The 20,179-nt window shown below is 48.4% G+C and overlaps 1 protein-coding gene across 1 annotated transcript in view; it reads right to left on the bottom strand.

Annotated features, from left to right (window-relative positions):
* Positions 1-20,179, bottom strand: part of LOC148341062 (peroxisomal succinyl-coenzyme A thioesterase-like) — a 74,747-nt gene that overhangs the window by 31,397 nt on the left and 23,171 nt on the right. Inside the window, exon 4 of the mRNA XM_088287274.1 lies at positions 3,758-3,803. The gene's annotated coding sequence lies outside the window, so the exon portion shown is untranslated. The remainder of the gene's footprint in view (positions 1-3,757; positions 3,804-20,179) is intronic.

The raw sequence follows: 20,179 nt of genomic DNA, 5'->3' as shown, positions 1-20,179 counted from the left end.
CTTCAAATGAAAGCCGAAAGCTTCCGTCAGATACGAAGATGAACAAAGATCAAAACAAATCACATTTTCTCTCCCGTCTCATTTTTGAAGACGGGTGGAGCTCGCCATCTTTGGGATGGAAAGACACGATTTCTTTACACCACTGCAAGGCACACACGCGCATTTGATGAGCTTGTGCAAAAGTGCCGATGTGTGTGCGTAAATCAGCGTTGCCACTTTGCCTCGCGTCCTCGCTCGGGCGGCTTTAGCTCGCCGAGCGCACTGGAGCGGGAAATCCTGATTCGCGGCCTATCAGCAAAATAGCACAAATATCACCCCCCCCCCCCCTGGCTGCCCCCCCCTCCAATAGCAGCCCCCGCTGGACCGAAGACGGGCCTGGCAACGCCACCGCTCCTGAGTCGTGCGTCTTGCAATCAAACGATTCCTCAACGTGATGTGCAAGCGACCTTGAAAAAGTTTTCAAGCAAAATCTTGAATGAATTTGTGCCGCCGACAAACGCAGACATGCCGCTTGCATTTTTTGCTTTAGTTCAGTCAACAAAATCCTCGTGTGGGGGCAAAAAAAAGAATGGGATTGCATTTTCAACATTTGGATCTTTGGATACTTTTTGCGATGCGGCGAAGAGACGCGCTTTGGATTTTTGACCTGATGTGGCCGAGTTCCTTTGCGTTACTCGCTGAGCGGTCGATCTATCGGCAATCGAATCGATCGCAATTCCGACTTCCACTGCAAAACGGTCACGCTTGTGAAAACAAAACCACGTCCGAAGGAACCTTCGTCGGCCTTCATCACGCCAACCGTGTGATCCGGGCGGCGACTTTGATAATCAGCCGAGCCAAATGAACGAGGAATTCTTTGGCTTTCAAAGGCCTGACGCGGCCCCTTCATTACGGCCGTGTAATTAAAAGTCACAATCAAAAGAGGGGGGCGGGGGGTGGGCAAATTAAGTTAATCCCCCGTCAAGCCGTCAACGACACGCCGTTGACCTCGAATGCAGAAAAAGAAAAAAAAAAAAAAAAAGTCAAGCGCGAACATTTGAGCGGGGAAAAGCTCAAAAAGACAAAGCTCACCTCCGCCTGCCACAGGCACAAAGAGCAACATTTTTCTTGGGAGGGCTCATTTGGCCCCCCCGAACGCAGGCTGGATGTTGCCTGGCATGCAATTAAGAGCAGAATGGATTTTCTTTTCGGAAAAGTTGAGCGCGCACAATGAAGAGCTTTGGACGTCGGCGTGTGACACGCGCTGATGCTGAGAGTTGCCGTGGCGCCGTCGGGGAATTGGAGCTTTTTTTTTTTTTTACTGATTTTATACTTATTTTATTTGAACTTATGTATTCTTTTCTGACATTTCATGGAGCTTTTGCACTTTCTGTTGCATTTCTGTGCAATATGCCACGAAATTGTCACAAAAATGGGATTGGATTTGTTGCGTTCGAGGCCAATCGAGGCAACCTCGAAATGACAAGCGGCCACTTCATCTTTTTGGATTCGGCATTTCACCTTCTTTGCATAGTTGGCAAAGCCAAAGTGCGTCGGAGGGACGCCCAAAGGCAACGTGGCGAAACAACGAGCTGCTCCGGCATCTTCGGAGTCGTCGCAGCTGAAGCGGCGGAGAGGAACTTGCTCGACAAAGTCGTCAAAAGTGATTAAAACGGTGGCGTCCGGGCGCGACAAAGGCGAGCTTACGCCGAGCATCGATTTGATGAAAGAAGGTGAAGACGAGCGCGAGGCTTCAGGTGGGACAAACGCTGATTAGCGCTCGCAGCTAATCCAAAGGCGCGCGCTCGTCTCTTGAACCGGAAAGCCGGCCCGATCCGGGCCGCTTTGTCGCGATTCCCAGGCGCCGGCAATGAGAATGGAGAACAAAAAAGCCGCGTGACCCTCGGTGACGTCCGCCTTTTTTATCGCGGCGACGTATTCTATCAGCGCAGGTGCGGCACAATGGCGACACGCCGCGCACAATGACGCCGCCTTCATTCATGCGCCGGCTGATCACTCGGCTGATTTTGCTCTTTTCATGTCAGACATTTTGTGTCCTTTAAAGAAAAACCACGTCGCGCGATTACATCGGCACTTTGTTTCGTGCGCGGCGACCAATCACAACGACGCGCTCAAATTAGGCAAATGAGCTCGATTTAGGAGCAAAATACACGCGAGACTTTCTGAATCTTCTTAAATTGACTCAAGCTGAGAAAGATTCTCGTCAAATATGATTTCTTTGCACGCCATCATCGAACAAGGCCGACTTTTTAGACTTTGAACTTTTTTGCAATTCTCTGCCAAACGTCCATCACGTTAGCACACGGCGAGCTCGCCGCCTCCTCAGCCGTTGTGCAACCAAAGCAAAATAAAATGGCGGCAACCATGCTGTTTACTCTTGTAACATCCAAACCCTAGGTGACACCCAAACACTGCTACAACCAACCAGCCCCCCCGCCCATCCCCCCTCCCTTCGCCGGCTGATTAATCGGCGACGCGCAGACGGGTAAACACAGGCCTGTTTACACGGCTTACATATTTAGACTCCACGCGACTCGCCTTCAGATAGAATATCCTCAAAGCTCCCCGTCTGTTTATTTTGCTCAGCGGCTCCCGACACCCCGTCCTCTACCACGCGACCTGCGGGTCGAGCGCGGGCCACGTCCTGGAATGTTCCTCTCCACGAACGCGACGCCTAAAATGAGTCAAGCCAAGATGTCCTTTTTCTCAAGCAGTCGGAGAAGGAAACGAGTTTGCCAGTTCCGCCGGCCGGTGTCACTCGTTCCGTCGTCCCATGACTTTTACGCGCATACCTCGACACGCTCGCGAGTTTGCCGTCGCTTCTCGTCGTGTTTCGCATTCCTGCCGCCGCTATTCGGCACGTAGGCCGCCCGGCCCCGCCTGCCCATGCGGCAAAGCGGGACAAAGGTGAGCTGAGGCATGCGATCCACGTGCCAGGAGAAGTCCGAAAAGCAAATGATGCTGACGCTGTTCCAAGTGCCAAGGAAGGGGGCTGAGGACGCATCCCTGTGGTGTGCCTACGGTTGCGATGATGTGGGCTGAGGACCTCTTAGCGATCCTGACAAGATTTCGGGCTGCCAGAGACCAAGTCACAGAGGGCGGGTGGGGTTCGGGAACTGAGAATTCACAGAAATTTATGGGAACAAAGCAGGAATTGACAATCTGAAGATTCCTTCGAACAAGACGACTTGAATGAAAATGGGGAAAAATATTTGAGCATAATCCAGTCGAATATTTATTTTTTTTGAATGGGTGCAGGCAGGGGAAGAGAAATATTTGTGTCCAAAAGACATGCGATCCTACTTGACAAAAGAAGCCAGTCAGTCGACAAGAAATCCCAGTCGTGCCAGTTTGTGGTCAACTCCTGGCCGCCTGGTCGCTTGCGACGGGCGACGGTCTTCACGCTTATCAGGACGCGTACGGCAAAAGGTTGAGGTGTCGTACACAAAGCCAGAGGAGCGCAGCGGATAAGTTGCATTGATCCGAGCGGGCTATCTTGGCTCGGCTAATCTGGTCTTTACGGGTCACGTCGACCACAGCAGGCGGACAAATTGCGTCAGAGGGGAAATCCCTCCGTTTTTTTGACATTTAGTCGCACAGACGAACGCTGCACATTTGCCTCCGTTGGAATGCAATTAGAGAAAAACCACTAAGGGAAACTTTTTTTTTTGGGGGGGGTCAAATAAGCGAGAACAATAAAACAAGGCAAGTGGGTAAAAAAAAAAGAAAAGTTTCCCACTTTCTCACTTGAACTCACCTCTGCCAACCTTCTCCTCTCGTTTTTCATCCTCCTCCTCTTCCTCCTGAAATGAAAAGATATTGAAGGAAGATTTTCCAATTTGGGGAACGCAAAATACGGGAACAAGGTATCCAAAACAATTCAACTATTTAGAAAAATTAATTCAGCAAACGCTGGTGTGTCTGCAACGTGACCTCTCAATAAATGGGAGGGGGGGGGGGTCGAACACTCCCCCCCACCCCCCCACTCGATTTGCGTGCAAGCCGGTGTGCGGATGAAGAACGTGTGGCTTTTGTTTATTTGCCAGCGCCGAAAATGCGACCACGCGCAGGATTAGTAACTTCTCCATCTCGCTGCGGCAAAAGAAAAAAAAAAGAAAAAGAAAAAAAGGAGCATTTTTATGCAAAAAAGGATCTCTCCCACTGTCGCGATGACAATTGCAATGCATCACTTCATAGACACTTTTTAATCTGTTTCCAAGCGCCAGCACACTTTGAACCGCTGCGAGCGCCAGATATACACGCGTGTGCGTGTGCGTGCGCGTCTTTTTCCCTGCGATTAATCTTTGCAGCTGGTTTAAGCGCAGCGCAGCGCTGACACAGCACTGATCGCCAACTTTGTCTGTGTGCCCTTGGATTGCCGCTTTGAATAAGACAAAGTTTGCATTCTAATTCGCTCTCCGAGGACAACTTGACTTCTTTCAAACGGGACGGCCAACAAAAAACATTTCAGTGACGTCTCCAGAATGTTTTTGTTCACGGGAGGCCACTCTTTCGTCCGGATTTCATAGTTGCCAAAGTCATATTTGAACATTTGCGGAAAACATAAAAAAAAAAAAAAGAATCAATGAACAAATCCAACAAAGAGAAGAGTCCATTTTTGTGGAACAATATTTGATTGAAACAAAAGACACATTGCAATACAAAACGGCGCGCGTGTGGCGCTTAATGCCAATGAAGATTTTCACGACGGCCCGAAGAAACTTTTTTTGCCAGAGGATCAAGAATACATACCTGTGAGTTCCGATATATTGACGGCCCACTTTTTGTGTTCTCGTAGCAACTCGGTGACGATTAATGACGATTTTGGCATTTTTGCATGAGCACGAAGCTAACACAGGCAAAGCCGTTGTTTGTGCCATCGTCCGTTTGGCGGGAAACTTGAAGTGCGAGTGACATTCAACAATGTTTTGCCTGTCCGTCAAAAGCCACAAATTGGTGGAAGGGCAGCTCGCTCTTGCCATAACGTCAACGTTGGCTTACGCCAGAAACGTGAAGCACTCTCATTAGCTGCATGTGACGAAATCACGTATGACGATTTGCATATTATCCGACGAGCGCATTGGAGGACGCTGTGAACAAGCGGGAAGAAATAATTCGCAATATTGCCCACTTTGATGCGCTCGCAGGACTTGCACAAGTGATCCGTCATGCAACAATAACGCATCTTTGACGGCTGCCACAAAACCACGATAAACCCAAACGCAAACCAAAAAGGACTGGAGGAAAAAAAAAAAAACGGCCTTGTTTATCTTTTTTTTTTTTTTTCCCCTTTTCTTCCCCTCCGGTACAGCGCGATAACGCCTGACACAAAAGACGTGATAAAGCTTTTTGACGACACTTTTTCTCTTTTTGCTTGCAAATTTAATAAGGCTGATGTGTGACACGCTTTGAGGGGAAAAAGGTAAACACGTCCTGGCTTTTTGTAAGCTCCCGCCGCGTCCCCAAATACAAACAAACCGCCAAAGAGCGTCTGACACGCTTTCTTAACGTGTCAGCGCCACTACAAGACAAGAAAGTCTCCCACTTGACACCTCGCAGGCTCCGCAACAAGGGGGGCTTACCTGCGCCCCCCCCGCCAGCTCCACTGGCACCTGGCATTCCAAAAGGAGTTGGCTCTCCGGGCGGCACAATGGCGACACAAAGACGCCGTAAGGGGATCTGCTCGCTGTAAAAGTGACAGCTGACGGCGAGCCGAGCCGAGTCGGAGAAAACACGCGAGCGCCGTTCCGGGAGTGGCGTGCGCCCCGAAAGCCGCCGCGCCGAAAAAGGGCCCGACACCGCGCGACAACACCTGCGCGGATTAGCGTGTCAACGCGCACAATAGCTGACGGATCGCGACGATTTTTTTTTTCTTTTTGTTTGTTTGGGTTTTTTTTTTTCTCTCTCATCTCCACGGCTGCCATTTTATCTGTCGTCGCGACAACGGCTCAATGGCGGCAGGTTATTGAAAAAGAGCAAGAAATAAACGTCTCTCCGTTGATTTCCTCACAGGGATTAGCGCGTCAGTGGCCAGTAAACTAGCTCGGCTAGTGTCGGGCATGTCCGCCTCGCAGTTCTGAAGTTTAACGTTTGAATTTCCGGTTTGGCATTCCTGTCATTTGGACGTTGCAAAAGCAAAGATTTCATCTCACGTAGCACAACTTTGACCCGAGGTATGTGCGTCCAAGCTGAACATTTTTCACCGAGTTCGCCTTGCCTCACTTGCGCTGAGAAAAGGGACAATATCGCCCAAAGACGAAGCACGTCACGTGTTTTGAAAACAAACAAAAAGCCAAACAAATCAAAGAAAACGGAGAGGAGGGACTGAATTAAAATGGGAAATTTTTAAGCACATTTGAAGGACGCAAAAAGCTGTAAACCGGTGGTGACTTGATTTTGTCCCGTTTCACTTGTTAAAGGCGCATCTCGTCGAGATGAGCTGGGCGGCTAGCGAACACAAACGTTAGCTGTCAGCTGGCATAAAGAGGAAGTCGAAGCCGAGCCGTCCCCGCTAATGTGACGGGCCCGCCGGCCGATGATGGATGTCCTCCCGACCCAAAGCGCCTTCCCCTCCTTTTCCTCGCCCTCCTCGATGGGATAATGCCACAATGGATATTTGAGAACGGGCCTGTGTGTGCGCGAGAGGCCCTTAGCGGAGGCTCTTAGCGTGGAATGTGAGGGTCCTTGTATAAACACATTAGCGACAGTGGCGTCGCGCAGACGTACGCGGCGCCAGCCCCAGTGCGCCTTTTGCACAAAAATGGACAAAAAGCATCGCCGCCTCGCGGCCGGCGACTTTGGGCCCGAGAAGTTGGCCTTGGCGCATAGACGAGCCAAACGGGAAGCGGATGCGCTGACGTCACGTCATGACCGCTAACCAGACGCACGTGCGCGACACTCGCAATCGCAATCGCAATCGGCCGGACTGACCACGAATGGTCTCCGCTCGTTGTTCAACTGCGGCTTAAATAAGATTCCCTTTGGACAAACGTGTCATCGCATTACCTCGACATTTATCTGGAAATTCTTCAGATATTTTGCATATTATTTTACTTCCGCATTTTATTTGAATTTACTTACGCACTATTAACGGAAAGAGCTTGAAAACAAATGTCTGAACTCTGCCGAACTTTCAGAGATGTGTCGTAAAACTCCGCCTCTCATCACTCATGATGTCGCCTCAAGACTGAAAGTTTTACTAGATGAGACCGAGTGAAAATAGACACACTTGAGAAATCCTAAAATGGTGGGCTGGAATGTTCCGTGCAGGAGGAACCGGTCGGTCCTGAAGGTACCGTTGTCCTTCACTGACTGGTCGGTTTTCCAACATGGCGTCTCGTTTGGTACTAAAACCTTTCAAAGAGTTTGGTGTGAGCACACTCGTTTTCTTTTTGCAAGCTCCTGCCATCAGTTCAACATAGTTGCTCGGCCACAAGTCGCCACCAGATGGCGCACAAGCAATATTTTGCTAGTAGACGTGGCTTTGGCCTTCAGGGAGGAACAGATAAGCTCGCCCCCAAAAATTTGCCGCCGGCTGAGAAAAACAAAAAATCGTTTTTCTCACGAAAGATCATGAGATCTAATGCATCATTTTGATTGGCCGTCAACATCTGCGGTGTCGTAGAAGCCCGCATGCGGCGTAGCACGGAACAGTTGAGTTGCGTTTGGCTTAAAAGCATTAGTGTGTGCAGAACGGTAAACAAACGCAGGAAAGAGGAGGGGAAAAAAAAAAACTTGTAACGTGCGCTACGTTCGCCAGCGCTTTGAAAAGCAATTAATTCCAGATAGCGAGCACATGAAAGGAAGCCGGATGCTGCGAACATGAAAAGCGGCAAAGGCGCGCTGCCGCCGCCGTCTTTAAGGCTTCGCAGGCCCGCCTCCGATGACGACCAATCACGTCCAGGTTGCTTTTTAAGAACTTCAAAGTGTCCTCGGCGAGGAGCTTAAGTCCGACGCACAAACGAGGACTCATTAAATGTCAGCGCTCGCTTTATTAGCCTCAACTTTGACAACAACTTGTCATCTTCTGAACTCCACTTTTCCACCTGCACTGAGGAAAAAAAAAAAAAAAAAAGAAAAGCAAACCAGCCCATCAGGCCAAAATGTGTTTGGGCAAAAATTGCAACGCGTCGTAGCAGACGGAGCGGATATTTCATCAGGACAAAATATGCGATGACTTCATACAATAATTTTTCGACTTAGTTTGTGATTGTTCGCCTACCACTGGCATTGCTCCTCTTTTATTTATTATTATTTTTTTATTTCAAGTGGAAACTTTTGTTGGCCAGAAAAAAAAACAGCGAGAGAAATAATGAGAAAAGAAAAGATAAAAAATTCAATTAGAGGAAAAAGTCTTTGATGGCGCCAACACCACGCCTCCTAAATCGCGTTGAACTTCCTCCGCCTCCGTTTGTCATCCAATGAGATGCGGCAAAATGTCCATTTTTTATTTTTTTTTGCAAGAAGTGACTGGTATGAACATGTATGAAATGAAAACTAAAGTAGTCCGATAGAAGGCAACCGTGTCCTCAATTTTTTTTATACTTAAAAACGAACTAAACAAAAAATCCGCCATTTATCCGCATAAGAAACTTTTGACCCAAGGTATGTGCTTTCAAGACGGAAATATTCAAAAGGGATATTTTGACTTTATTTTTTTCTCCAAGTTAACTTTCCAATTTGGGCTTCTTTATGAACTTATCAAGTCAAATGAGTTTGATTTTTTCCCCCCACTTACGTTCACGTGATCGCATTCGAAAAGTTTTGCGTGCAGTTAAACATGAGACGTCGCAATCGACCTTGCAAATTTCAAGCGTTTCCACTCGGTGCCGACACGACTCCTCCGGGAACTTTTCGGGGTGAAATGCTCAAAGTGGGCCGGCCAAAGCGGTTCTCCCCGGCCGGGAAAATAATCCTTCTGCCTCGCTATCAAAAAAGTCACATTCGCAAAATGGAGCCGCAGTCAATAGAAATTTTCGCTGTATTATTACATATGTCATGAAACGTTTCAAATTTGTCTGTAATTTCCAGCTTCAGTAGTCTCCATTTTTGCTTTATTGTCAAAGTAAGAAGAAGAATTTGAACGTAATCAACACGATGAACGGGGGTTCGCGCGACAAGAACTTTAACGCTAATACAAGAAGACGCACACACACGCACAGACGTGCAGATAACACACACATTAGTGGATGTCAGCGTTGTAAAGAGTTGCCAATAATCCCAACTCGTTACACAAAGTTGGCGTCACTCCACAACAACAACAACAAATGTGATAAGAAGAAATATGTCAAATGTGTCAACTGCTGGACAAAAGGAAGGAACGACGGATTTGGATTTTGCTTCAATTTTGCATATATGTTGTCCCCCCCCTTCCCGCACCCTCCATATGGGGGCTCGGCTCTTCCGGAGCTTTTACTTGGACTTTTTTGTGAGCGCCGTTCATTCGTCGCGCAATTTATCTTGCTCTTTGTTATCAAGCGCTTTTCTCTACAGGGACACGTACACACGCCGCATTAGCAGCATTAGCAGCATTAGCATTAGAAAAGTGTGTGGGAGAGTTGGGGGGGTGGAAATCCCGCAAAGTGTCGGCCCTTATTTCAACTCTTGAATTTTGAGCTATGATTTAGGTGACGAAATCATGTTTTCACTGACATCGTGTGGAGCCAACAGGCAACAGAGTGTCAGTGAGTTAGCCGCCTAAACGGGCTGCAGTCGAAGCAAAGAAAAATCAGAAACCAAAGTTTTCTGTCAGAACAAAAAAAAGGTAGAAAAAATATATTTGTAAGGTTTTTCTCTTTTTTTTTTTTTTTAAACAGCAATTTAATGCCAACAAGTTTTTCGCCTAAATGGGGTGAATTGTTTTTGTGAGAACATTTAAAACAAAACTAACTAAATGGGCAGCAGTTGAAATCAGAAACAAAAAAGCAGATAAAGAGAACGACACGGTCCCAAGCAAAATAAGAATTAGTAACAGCCAATGTATTCCATTCCGGACGTCATGTTAGGAATTATTTGAAGTTTTTGTGCAAAAGCGGGTGTCAAGCTTGACCAACGTTCCAGCGAGTTGGGTTTGATGTGCGAAGATGTTGAAAAATGTAATGAAGAGCAGGTGCTCAGCGGGCGGCGGCTTTAGTGATGGAAATGCGACAAGCGAACGGCACGCTGATAACTTTGCGGCAGAGCGGCGTGGCCACGTTCCGCCGCCCGATTGTGGAGTGTCGCCTTTCATCCCGCCGCGGACAAAGCACGAGCGCGGCCGGCGTGAAAAGAGAATTTGACAGACTTTTTAAAATGGAGATGAGCGCGCCGTGGGTGCGGGTAGCGGCTGGACGCGGGGCGGGCGCAGGGGGGCGGGGACCGGTCATATTGGACACGGCGGGAGATAAAATGAATTCCCAATCAAAAGCTTCTCCTGCAATCTCCCGGGTGGAGGTGACGACAGTTTTGCTTCACACGTGACATCAACCGCCAAACATGGAGAACAAAAAGCCAACTCAAAAGTCACGTGACGCATCATCTTGCCGAGATTTTGAAGCTATCGTTGTTTGATCGAATTTCTTCTTTTTAACAGCATACAGGCAAGCCCCCGTGTGGACTTGTAGTACCACATTGCGCCACAACGTGCCGGAGCAGCACTGAGCTCGACTGGAAATCATGCAGCAAGTATTAAGAGCAAGGAGAAGAGACAGAGGAGGTCTCCTCCTACGTGGAAATGACACATCTGTGTTGTTTTGCTTTGATGCAATATAAAATAACTTGAACGGAAAACGTGTCAACTGCTGCAACGACGGATTTGGATTTTGCATCAATTTTGCATCTATATACATGCACTTTAACGTGAACGGCAACACTTAAAATGCCCCCCCACACACCTCCAGGGATCATTTTAGTGTTTAACTCCCTGCAATGCTGAATTTGTCTTGTTTGTATGCGTTGCCACGTGCGTTTAAGGGGCAGTTGATTGACGGCAAGTAATTACCCAAAGCACCCAGTTGGCCAACAATCCCTCCAATTAGTCATCTCCTTTTTGGGATTCCCGCACATTATGTCCGTAGTTCATCTGCGTGTGCACGCATGTGTGTAGTTCCTCAAGTGAGCAGCTTCTGCTTTCCTTGAATCATTTCTCGTTTTTGCAGGCTTAGGTTTAATGATGCCCGCAGGCAAGTCGCTGTGGACGAAAGAATTCGGGCCTTAACTCAGTCAACAGTGCGACCAGCATCACGCCTTAAAGTAACTTGTTCAGATATTTACAGTAGCAACTCAAACGTGTTGCGCCAATAAACACCAAGCCGATTCAAAAGCGCCTGATGTGAGGGTCACACGCACGCGTCCATGCTGCTCTGTGAACTATGTCATGTCAGGAGAAATTCAGTCTTTGATTGTCGGCTAGACATTGGCAACGAGTGTGTGTGAAAAAAGCTGTTTATGTTCTTGTGCAGGTTGGACCCACAGGTATGTTTCAAGCATAACATCACCTTCCACTGACCCCCCATCTAATGGACAAGGTGAATGAGCAGTCAGCACGAGGGAGGGGGGGCGGGGCTGTGGTGGGGGGACGCGTGCGCTCACATGCATGCAAACCCGCACACACGAGCCAAAATAGCGACGTTCACCTGAAGCTGGACACAGAATTACGTCCTCACATGGCCAATGAAGCGTGACGGCGGTTTTTCTGCGCCATTGGTGAGGATGAAAGTACAATGAAGTGCACGTGGAGAGTTCGTGTTCGTGTGTGCGTGTAACCCGAATAAAAGTCAGAAGACACGGAAGGTCAATGTTGGCGATGATGACGCAGCGGCGAAATGAGACGTCCTTTTTTTGTTGTTTTGTTTCAACTTGTGTTATTCCTACACACACACACACACACACACACCCCGGACAAGTGTGCAGATAGCTTGCTGCCAATCCGCTGTAATCCCTCAAACATTCGGGAATTTTCATTTCAAACAAACGCTGCAGCGCCAGAAGACACAAGGAAGCGACAGATGCACACATAAACACACCCCAACAGACACACACATGCACAAACACACACTCACACAAAAAGATGAAGACACACCCACAAAGAAACACACACAGACACGCATGCACGCACCCACACACACACATTTACTCCAACAGTTCCCCACACGCACACGCACACGCACACGTGCACTCACACAACTACATGGACACACAAACAATCAGTCAATCACTAACGAAACACACAAACACGAACACCCCTACACACGTATTCTCACATGATCGGACACAAACACGCGCACTCCCTCAGATGCACACAAAGAACAAAAAATAATTCCCGCACACTCGCTCACACTAACCGAGGGGCGTGAATGGCAACATGAGCGTCCGTGGCTTTTCTGTGTTGCGCCACCTCGCAGCCCACCTGAGCGTGGCGGCGTTCCTCCTGGAAGCGTCTCGCGCCCCATCACCATCCGGCCTGCTCAACTGACAGCTTCCAAAGGAGACAAGCGCCATGACGACAAAGATAAGATGATTGAAATTAGATATGGTGGTTTGAAGATGAAGTGGAAGGGTGGGCGGGGTTTGGTTTGGGGCGGGGGTCCAAATGTGCTGCGTCGTGAGATTTTTTTTCCCCCTCGCTTAAGCGAGAGCGACTTTAAGCAGAAATAAATGAAATATCCGGGCGGTGGACGGAAGTCCTGCGCTAAGCCTCTTGGGCCGAAAAACACTGTGTGTGCATCTTTCCACACTTTAATTACACACATGCGCACACACGCACACACACGCACGCGGTGGACTTTTGCTGACTCATCATCCCCTTTTTGGGCACCTTGACTTGCGACTTGAAATCATCGCCTGCCTTCCGAGGACCTCGTATGACGTCCGATCCATTTCGCTGTTGAAATAAATGTGAGCGGAAGGCTGCGACCGCTCCTCCCGGCGTCTGTCGTCGGCGCGCCAGGCTTCGGGCTGCCTGCCGCCGGCACAGGCGCCATTCGCCGCCTCCCATTAGCCTAATTGCGGCATTAGTGGGTTGGGTTACACCCCCCCCCCTCATTGAGGGCGTGGCCCGCTGAGGAAAAGAGGTGCGCTTGTGCGCGTGCATTCATGCATCTCGGCTGGACGGTAAATTAGAGCGTCGACAGACGGATAATAAGGTGGTGTGCACCCTCCAGGGGGTGCAAGATTCAAAGTGGACTTGGATATGAATCGCACCAATTGTTTCAAGATGTCAAAAGGGGGCGCCGAGATGAAACTATTCGGATAAGGTTGGCAGAGAACATCAAATGAGATTATTTCTTTGAGTAAAAACAAAATTGGGATTCCCGAGCTGTTGTTGTTGTTTTTGATGGCGTTTGTCGCTTAAAAGGGGTGCGCCATTTGAACTGAAGACCAAAACTATGTTTGTTTGTTTTTAAATTTTTTCGAGGGGGGGCAACGGCACATTAGGGTGCGTTTGAGAGGTGATCTTGACATGACAGATCAGTTAAATTCAGTCAAAAAGTTATTGGTGTGTGGCGGCGAAATATTGCAAACTGTGGTGTGCAAACCCTCAGATGAAGTGAGATGGAGAGTCAACTTTCCAAGTAAAAACAGTTATGGAGGTGTCTGTTACATCAACATCGGCCCAACCGGTCGGTCCGCTCAGAGATTCGCGTTTGGAATTCCGCAGTTGGCGCGCTGATTAATTATGGGAGGGGGGGGGGGGGGGGGGTGTTAAAGAAAAAAAAAAAGAGAGAGCACAAATCGTCAGCGGCGGTGCGCTCTTGTCACGCGCTCAACACAGCAGCTTAGCCGAGACTCGCGGCTGTCAACACGGCCAGATAGCATCTACACAGAGGATGAACTTTCCCTGTTTGGGGCTTAACTGATAAACCGCATGCACACACACACGCACACACACGTGCGCATGCACACGCGCACGCACGGCAATAACTCCCTGACGGGTGTCAAGTGCAGGTGAACAGCCACCTGCCCGGTGCACTTGCACTTAATCGAAATCACACATCGTCAACTTCCCCCCCCGCATGTTTCATGGGAAATGCATCATGAATATTTATCAGCGTTTCATTTTGAAAAACAATGAGAGTCGTCCCCCACAGTGCATTTCTACGGGTGTGAATTATGCGCCAATTTTCACGTGGGGCTGCTCGTCACAGAGGATAAAGAATAAATAAAGGCCGCACGCATTTTCACCATTTTGTTGTTCTGAACCTATCGCTCATTTTTATTTCATTTGGGGGACAAACTTTGATCAGAATCAGCATCTGATGACCAGCAGGCGCTATTGCAGATTCGATAGAACCTGCGACCCGTCCTGTGTCCGAAAAGAGAGGAAGAACGTGCGGGGCGACGTTTCGCCAAACAACCAGCGTCAGCGTCTCGCTGTGCGTTGCGAGGCCAACACGTCGCGGATAAACAAACGCGCTCCCGGGCGACGACGACTCGCTCGCTCGCCGGGCTTTGCGCGACTGGCGTCAATCTCGTCTCGCTCTGAGATCAGGCTGTGTTTACATAGCATTAGCATACATTAGGGCCGCATTTCCATTCGCCGCCTGCGAGGGAAGCAAGGACGCCCGGCGGGACCGGCGCGGCCCTGTATCCGCCGCCATTGATATTCATTACGCCGGCGCGCGAGCGGACGGCGGCGGGCCCGCCAGCGCCGCAGCTTCTTATCAATGTCGGCAACAAAGACTTGCTCATCGGCGAACGACGGCGCGCCCGGACGCCACTGCTGTGATCGGAGGACACGTGTACGCGCACCACACGGAACGCAAGGGATCAAATGCACAATCTGATCAGACAGATCACCACCACCATCATCGTCCTCATCCTCATCAATCCCGCAGCCAACGACAGGCCACATATAGACTAGTAATGGTGGCTGTGCAAGGCACCGACCCCCCCAACGAACGCCGCCCTCTCACTATGACATCATCATGCTTCTCAATGGATCTTTCCGACTCTAAGGGCCCAGTTTAGCGTGAGAGTGCGCGAGTCGGGCGCCCCGAATCCCGCTGGGGGGTCTCGCTGCCCCCTCGTCGTCGTCCAAGTACAAAACTTGTTTTCTTATTGTTTGACGTGACGGGTCGTCGCTCACGTCAGTCTTGACGCCACCGATGAGCAAACGCGGAAGGACAGTGCGCGTGTGCGTGTGCACGCGTGTGCGCCGCAGCCCGAGGCGGCGAGGTGGGATTTGTAAGCTCTTTGTAAGTCTCAGGCAGCACTCTTAGGTATGTTTTTGTGTGACTAATCCATGATGGACGTTTTAATTGAAAGCACGAGGCTTTTAGCGCTGTTTTCACAGGACCACCGCCAACATCCGACACCAACGTTCGGGCACGGACAAGCGCCGCCACACCACTCGCCGCGGCCCCTCACCTCCCTTTAGGCCGCACCCGTCACCGAAAGCGTGGCCGAGGGTCATGTGCTGGCGATGGGGGGTTAGGCTTTTATTTGTTGTCTTAACACTTTGAAAATTCCCCAAAAGGGAAATTTGTTTCAGCATCGGTGAGATGTTTTATTGCAAAAGCAGACATTTCTTTTTTCATAATTAAAAAGAGTTCCCATGCGACGTAATATCATGTCTGTGGTCGTTTGTCCCAAAAAAATAATGCAGTGAAAGCGCGTCATCACGCCTGGTATGTTTCAAAACCATCATCAATACTGATAAAAGTTCAAAACCACTCGACAACTAGTCAATTAATCGGTTTGATGCATTTTGACAAATAAGCACGGGACTAACGATTAGTCGACTTCAAGCTTTGAACGTTGATACAGGAACTCGTTGAGTAGTCGATTCATCAGTTAAACAACGACTGACAAATCGTTGACTTAAAGCTTTAATTGTCAATGTAGACTAGTACAGTCGATTCGTTGACTAGTCAATTAATTGATTTGTCTTCTACGGTGACGTAAACGTGAGATAGATCAGCTGACTTCAAGGTTCAATCATTAATGCATCGTTGCCTAGTCGACTCAACGGCTAGTCGGTTCATCCCGACCGAGAAATAAATTCCCAATCAATAAAATTGATAAATCGTGCAACCGTAGATGCTTTCTTCGACGCGCTTAGGAAAAAAAAGTTCATCTTGCCACCACTCAAACGCCCAACAAGCCGGCGGAATAGCGAAGAAGATCCAAAGGAGTCGGAAAGCCCTCACTTGCCGCCCTGCCTCAAACGTCTTCCAAAGTTAATTAAAATGTGGAATAAATAAGAAGAACAACAAAAAAACAAGTTATTGAATTGTGAAGCCTTTGATAGATTTACCCCCCGCCCCTCGCAACACCCCTCCATCCAAACGGGCGAAGAATGCAAAGTAAGATTTAATAAGACCTTTTTCATACGCAGACTACAAAGCACTTATTTGCATGAAAGTGCAAATCAGCGTCACGGCGAAGGCGGCGTCGCCTCTAAGCCGCTTGATGTGCGCTTGCGAGTATTTTGCGAGTATTGTTTCACGCCGCCGCTTGACGGGTGTCAAGGTGATTACGCCGAAAGATCCGCCACCATCGCCGCCGCCGCCACCAACACGCCGCCGCCTTGTTGAACGGCTAATAATAATAAAAAAAAAAAAAAAAGCTTCAGACAGCCTCCACAAAAGCCGTCAAATGTTTGTTTTACTGGGAGGGGAAGAAGGATGAGAAGGCTTCAAACATTTTGACACGCGGGAGACTTCTGCTCACAGACGCAAAGTAATAATGATAAACACCTGAAAACCCCCCGGAAACTTTGACAGTCACCTTTGGTTGTCAACAAATTGGCAAACAATTTCAAAGTCACATTATTGGAAGGAAAGACGGACAAAATGCAGCAGTCAACAAGTCAAAGCGCATTTCCTCGCAGCATGATTTGCAATTATTGTCTTTTTGCTGGATTTTGAGTTCACAAAAATGTTTGAAAATGGCAACTTTTATCTCTTTAGAACGGGAGACAAATTGTCTTTTTCGTCACATTTCATGTCCCTTTAAAAAAAACAAAAAAAACAACAAAGTCATTCATGTCTCAACTGCGAGCAACAAACGCGAGTACACCCCTGAGTGAAAATTGAACACGGATGTGAGAGTGATATATTTGCGGATATTCCAGAAATGTAAACAATAGTTCACACATTGATGAACACATGCACGCACACACGCACACGCACACCCTGTTAGTGCGGCAAAATGTTTGGAATGTCGCCACAACCATTCAAATGCCGACAAGCGTTTGGTGCGTGATTGACAGCCGGCCGTCATGAAGCCCCCCCCCCCACACCCAAAAACAATTTTTAAAAAGGGAAACTTTCAGAAACAGGAAAAATCCTGTGCGTGATTGTGTGTGTGTGTCACACGTGAGTCTGACGAGGAAGATGATGAAGATGAAGACATGACATTTCTGACCTCACTTCGACATGACCCAAGACAGAAACACACATTCACATAGTCTGAGACTCTGCTAGCAGACAAACACTTTAAGACCCTTAATGCTGCACGCTGTCAACACACACACGCGCACACACACACACACACACTCACACAACAGCACAAGGACGTGACCCATGTGACCAGCCGCTGACTCTATGTTATCACGCTGTTGAAAGACTGTGGCCTGAGGGAGCGTGCGCGCGTGCACGTGTGCCTGCGTGTGCACGCGCACGTGTGTGTGCGTGTGGTGGGTGGCTTGTGTTGAGGTCGAGGGGTGTTGGTGTTGTGGGAGGTAGCAGGTTAATTGTTGCCCTCCCCTTGTCTAATTACGGCTTATCTGACTGCTCCTTTGCACACACACACAGTGCGTGTGTTGGCGTGGGTGTGTGTGTGTGTGTGTGTGTGTGTTTGTGTATATCTACGAACATATGACGTGCATAAAGAGGCCTATTACAGCGCAAGTGTAGGTGTGTAGCTTTGTAGGTGTGCGTGTGTGTGCGCGTGCGTGTGAAAGATTCAGCAGATGACCTCATAAATCTAACTGGGCTGTCATTCAACCAGACAGGCATCCGTTGCTATGGTAACCCTGAAGCCTCAGGGGTGGGATAGCAACATGTGTGTGCATGTGTGCGTATCCATCTCGCATTGACGAGCGTGTCAAGCCATGTGACCACCAAAAGACTCACTAAACATTGTGCAGGTGTAACACGCACACGCACGCGCGCACAAATGCATGCATCCTCACTGGGAGTGAGGATGAGGAGGATGAAGAGGAAGAAGAGGTTAGGGTAGGGGTCCCGTCTGCGAAAGAGATAAGACCTCGCGCTTCCATTTTGATTGACAGAAACGCACACCCACACAAATTGAATACGTTACGTAGAAAATATATGCAACCATTCATGTCAACAGCGCTTGGCAACAAAAGTGAGCACACCCCCCCAGTGAAAAGTGGACATATATGTGAGGTTCGCCTTGAGATATGAGTTGACTTTGTCCCATGATCAAGCTCGTGACTCAAAATATTCGCATCTCACATTGCCGTTAATCTGTTCCAACCAATGTAAATAATTCAACAGATTTAATGTTGCAATTCAAATGATGGTGCTGAGGGGGCTGATGCTGCAAAGGTTGGGGGGGTTCGATTGGACCTTCTTTAAATGTCATATTTATGGCGATGGCGGCGATGCCCCGCCTAACCGCCCCCCCGTCCGCAACACGCTGAAGATTCTATCGACGCCTCGGATTACCGCCATGCATAATTTATGAGGTTTATCTCTCCACCAAAGGCAAACCTCTTGAAAGGGCGGAAGAGATGATGATGACGGCAAAATGTTTTGGGTTTTTTAAAAAAATATATTTTAGGAGCTGATTTTGATGACGTAGCCTGTGGATTCCTTTCCAGACAATTGGAGATTTTTCCCATCTGGGATGAACTTGTTGACATTTTCAAAGATTTTTGAGAGATTCTGCCCTTCTAAAAAAAAATACGATAAGAACATCAGTCCATTTTTTGTGTGCGGTTCTCTTTAGGCCGACTAATTAGACATTTTTGCATCCAAATATTTTTTGGGAAGGAAACAATTTTTTGGTGTGGTCATTAACAGGATTACGGGCTGCGGTTTAGATAAGAAACAATTAGCGATTTTGCCCTTTCTTCATAAGGTCCGAGATAAACTCATTAGCGTTGGTGCTGCTGAGCCCGTCTGACGTGACATTTTTTTTCAGCGTTTTGCACACATTTTGGACAGCGTGGCCTTTTTTTTTTTTATTAGTCATTTTTTTCGCGGCGTCTTCAAAATCACGCTTCCTTAATCCTCGCGGGGGGGGGGCAACGTTTTTTAATTCGCCGATGGTGCGATAAGAACGTCGAGCCGAGCGTCGCCGGCCTCCGACGAGGAGTAGGAAAAAAAAAAAAAAACGATTTACACGTAGATGAATCGTGCTTACAAGATGGAACCCGGGGCGTCTAAATTTCCTATCTGTCACCCCCCCCGCCAACTCCATTGGTTCATGTTTTCTCAACCTCCTCCCCCCATCCCCCCCTCCCTCCTCCCATTACCCTTGCTGATTGCAATCTTTAAGCGCCATTGGGCCCACTGCTTCTGCACTTTTTAATCTGCCTTTAATCCCATAGATTTTAAATATTCCCCGGCTCCCGGAGACTGCAGGCAATTAACTGCCCTTCTGATGCTCTTCTTATCACTCGCCTCCTTGTATCTCTCTGAAGCAGCCTGGAGACACTGCCAGGCCTGACAAATAATACCCACATTTACGGCGGGGGCCGGAGGGGAGTGCGCCGCGCCGCCACCGCCGCACACGCGCCATCGTCGCCACCATCGCCGCATTCTAAACAGGTATTTGGTAAACATATCATACCGAGGAGGAAATGCGCCCAAAGACAGTTTTCCCCCCAGGCGGGGAGTCGCGAGCGCGTGTTTGCCCTCCGAGTTGAGACAAAAGATGCGAGATTGGCCCGGCATGCGAAAACACACACGCGATCATGTCGCAAAAGCCAAAGAGTAGAAACGCTTCACCACGTGGCAAATAAAATCGGAAATCCACGGGGACGGTTTTGTTGCATCAAACAACAATAATGACATTTTCGCTCACACGCAAAACTGAAAACTACTCAATCGTTCTTAGAAATTAATGGATGAACTGGCTGCAAAGAACATTTTTGAAATGTCCATCCCTTTACTCCAAAACTGGACATTATATCAAAGGCAGAGTGTGGAAAATGCACAAACATCATTTGAAATTCAGTGACTGGTTTGGGAGTTCACAAAAATATTTCCAAAGTGAAAGCTGT

This window comes from Idiotropiscis lumnitzeri, chromosome 2 (assembly GCF_059441095.1).
Source record: "Idiotropiscis lumnitzeri isolate Australia: NSW breed Sydney's pygmy pipehorse chromosome 2, RoL_Ilum_1.0, whole genome shotgun sequence".
NCBI lineage: Eukaryota > Metazoa > Chordata > Actinopteri > Syngnathiformes > Syngnathidae > Idiotropiscis > Idiotropiscis lumnitzeri.
Note: the sequence above shows the minus strand (reverse complement) of the source record. Positions and strands in the feature narration are given on the sequence as shown.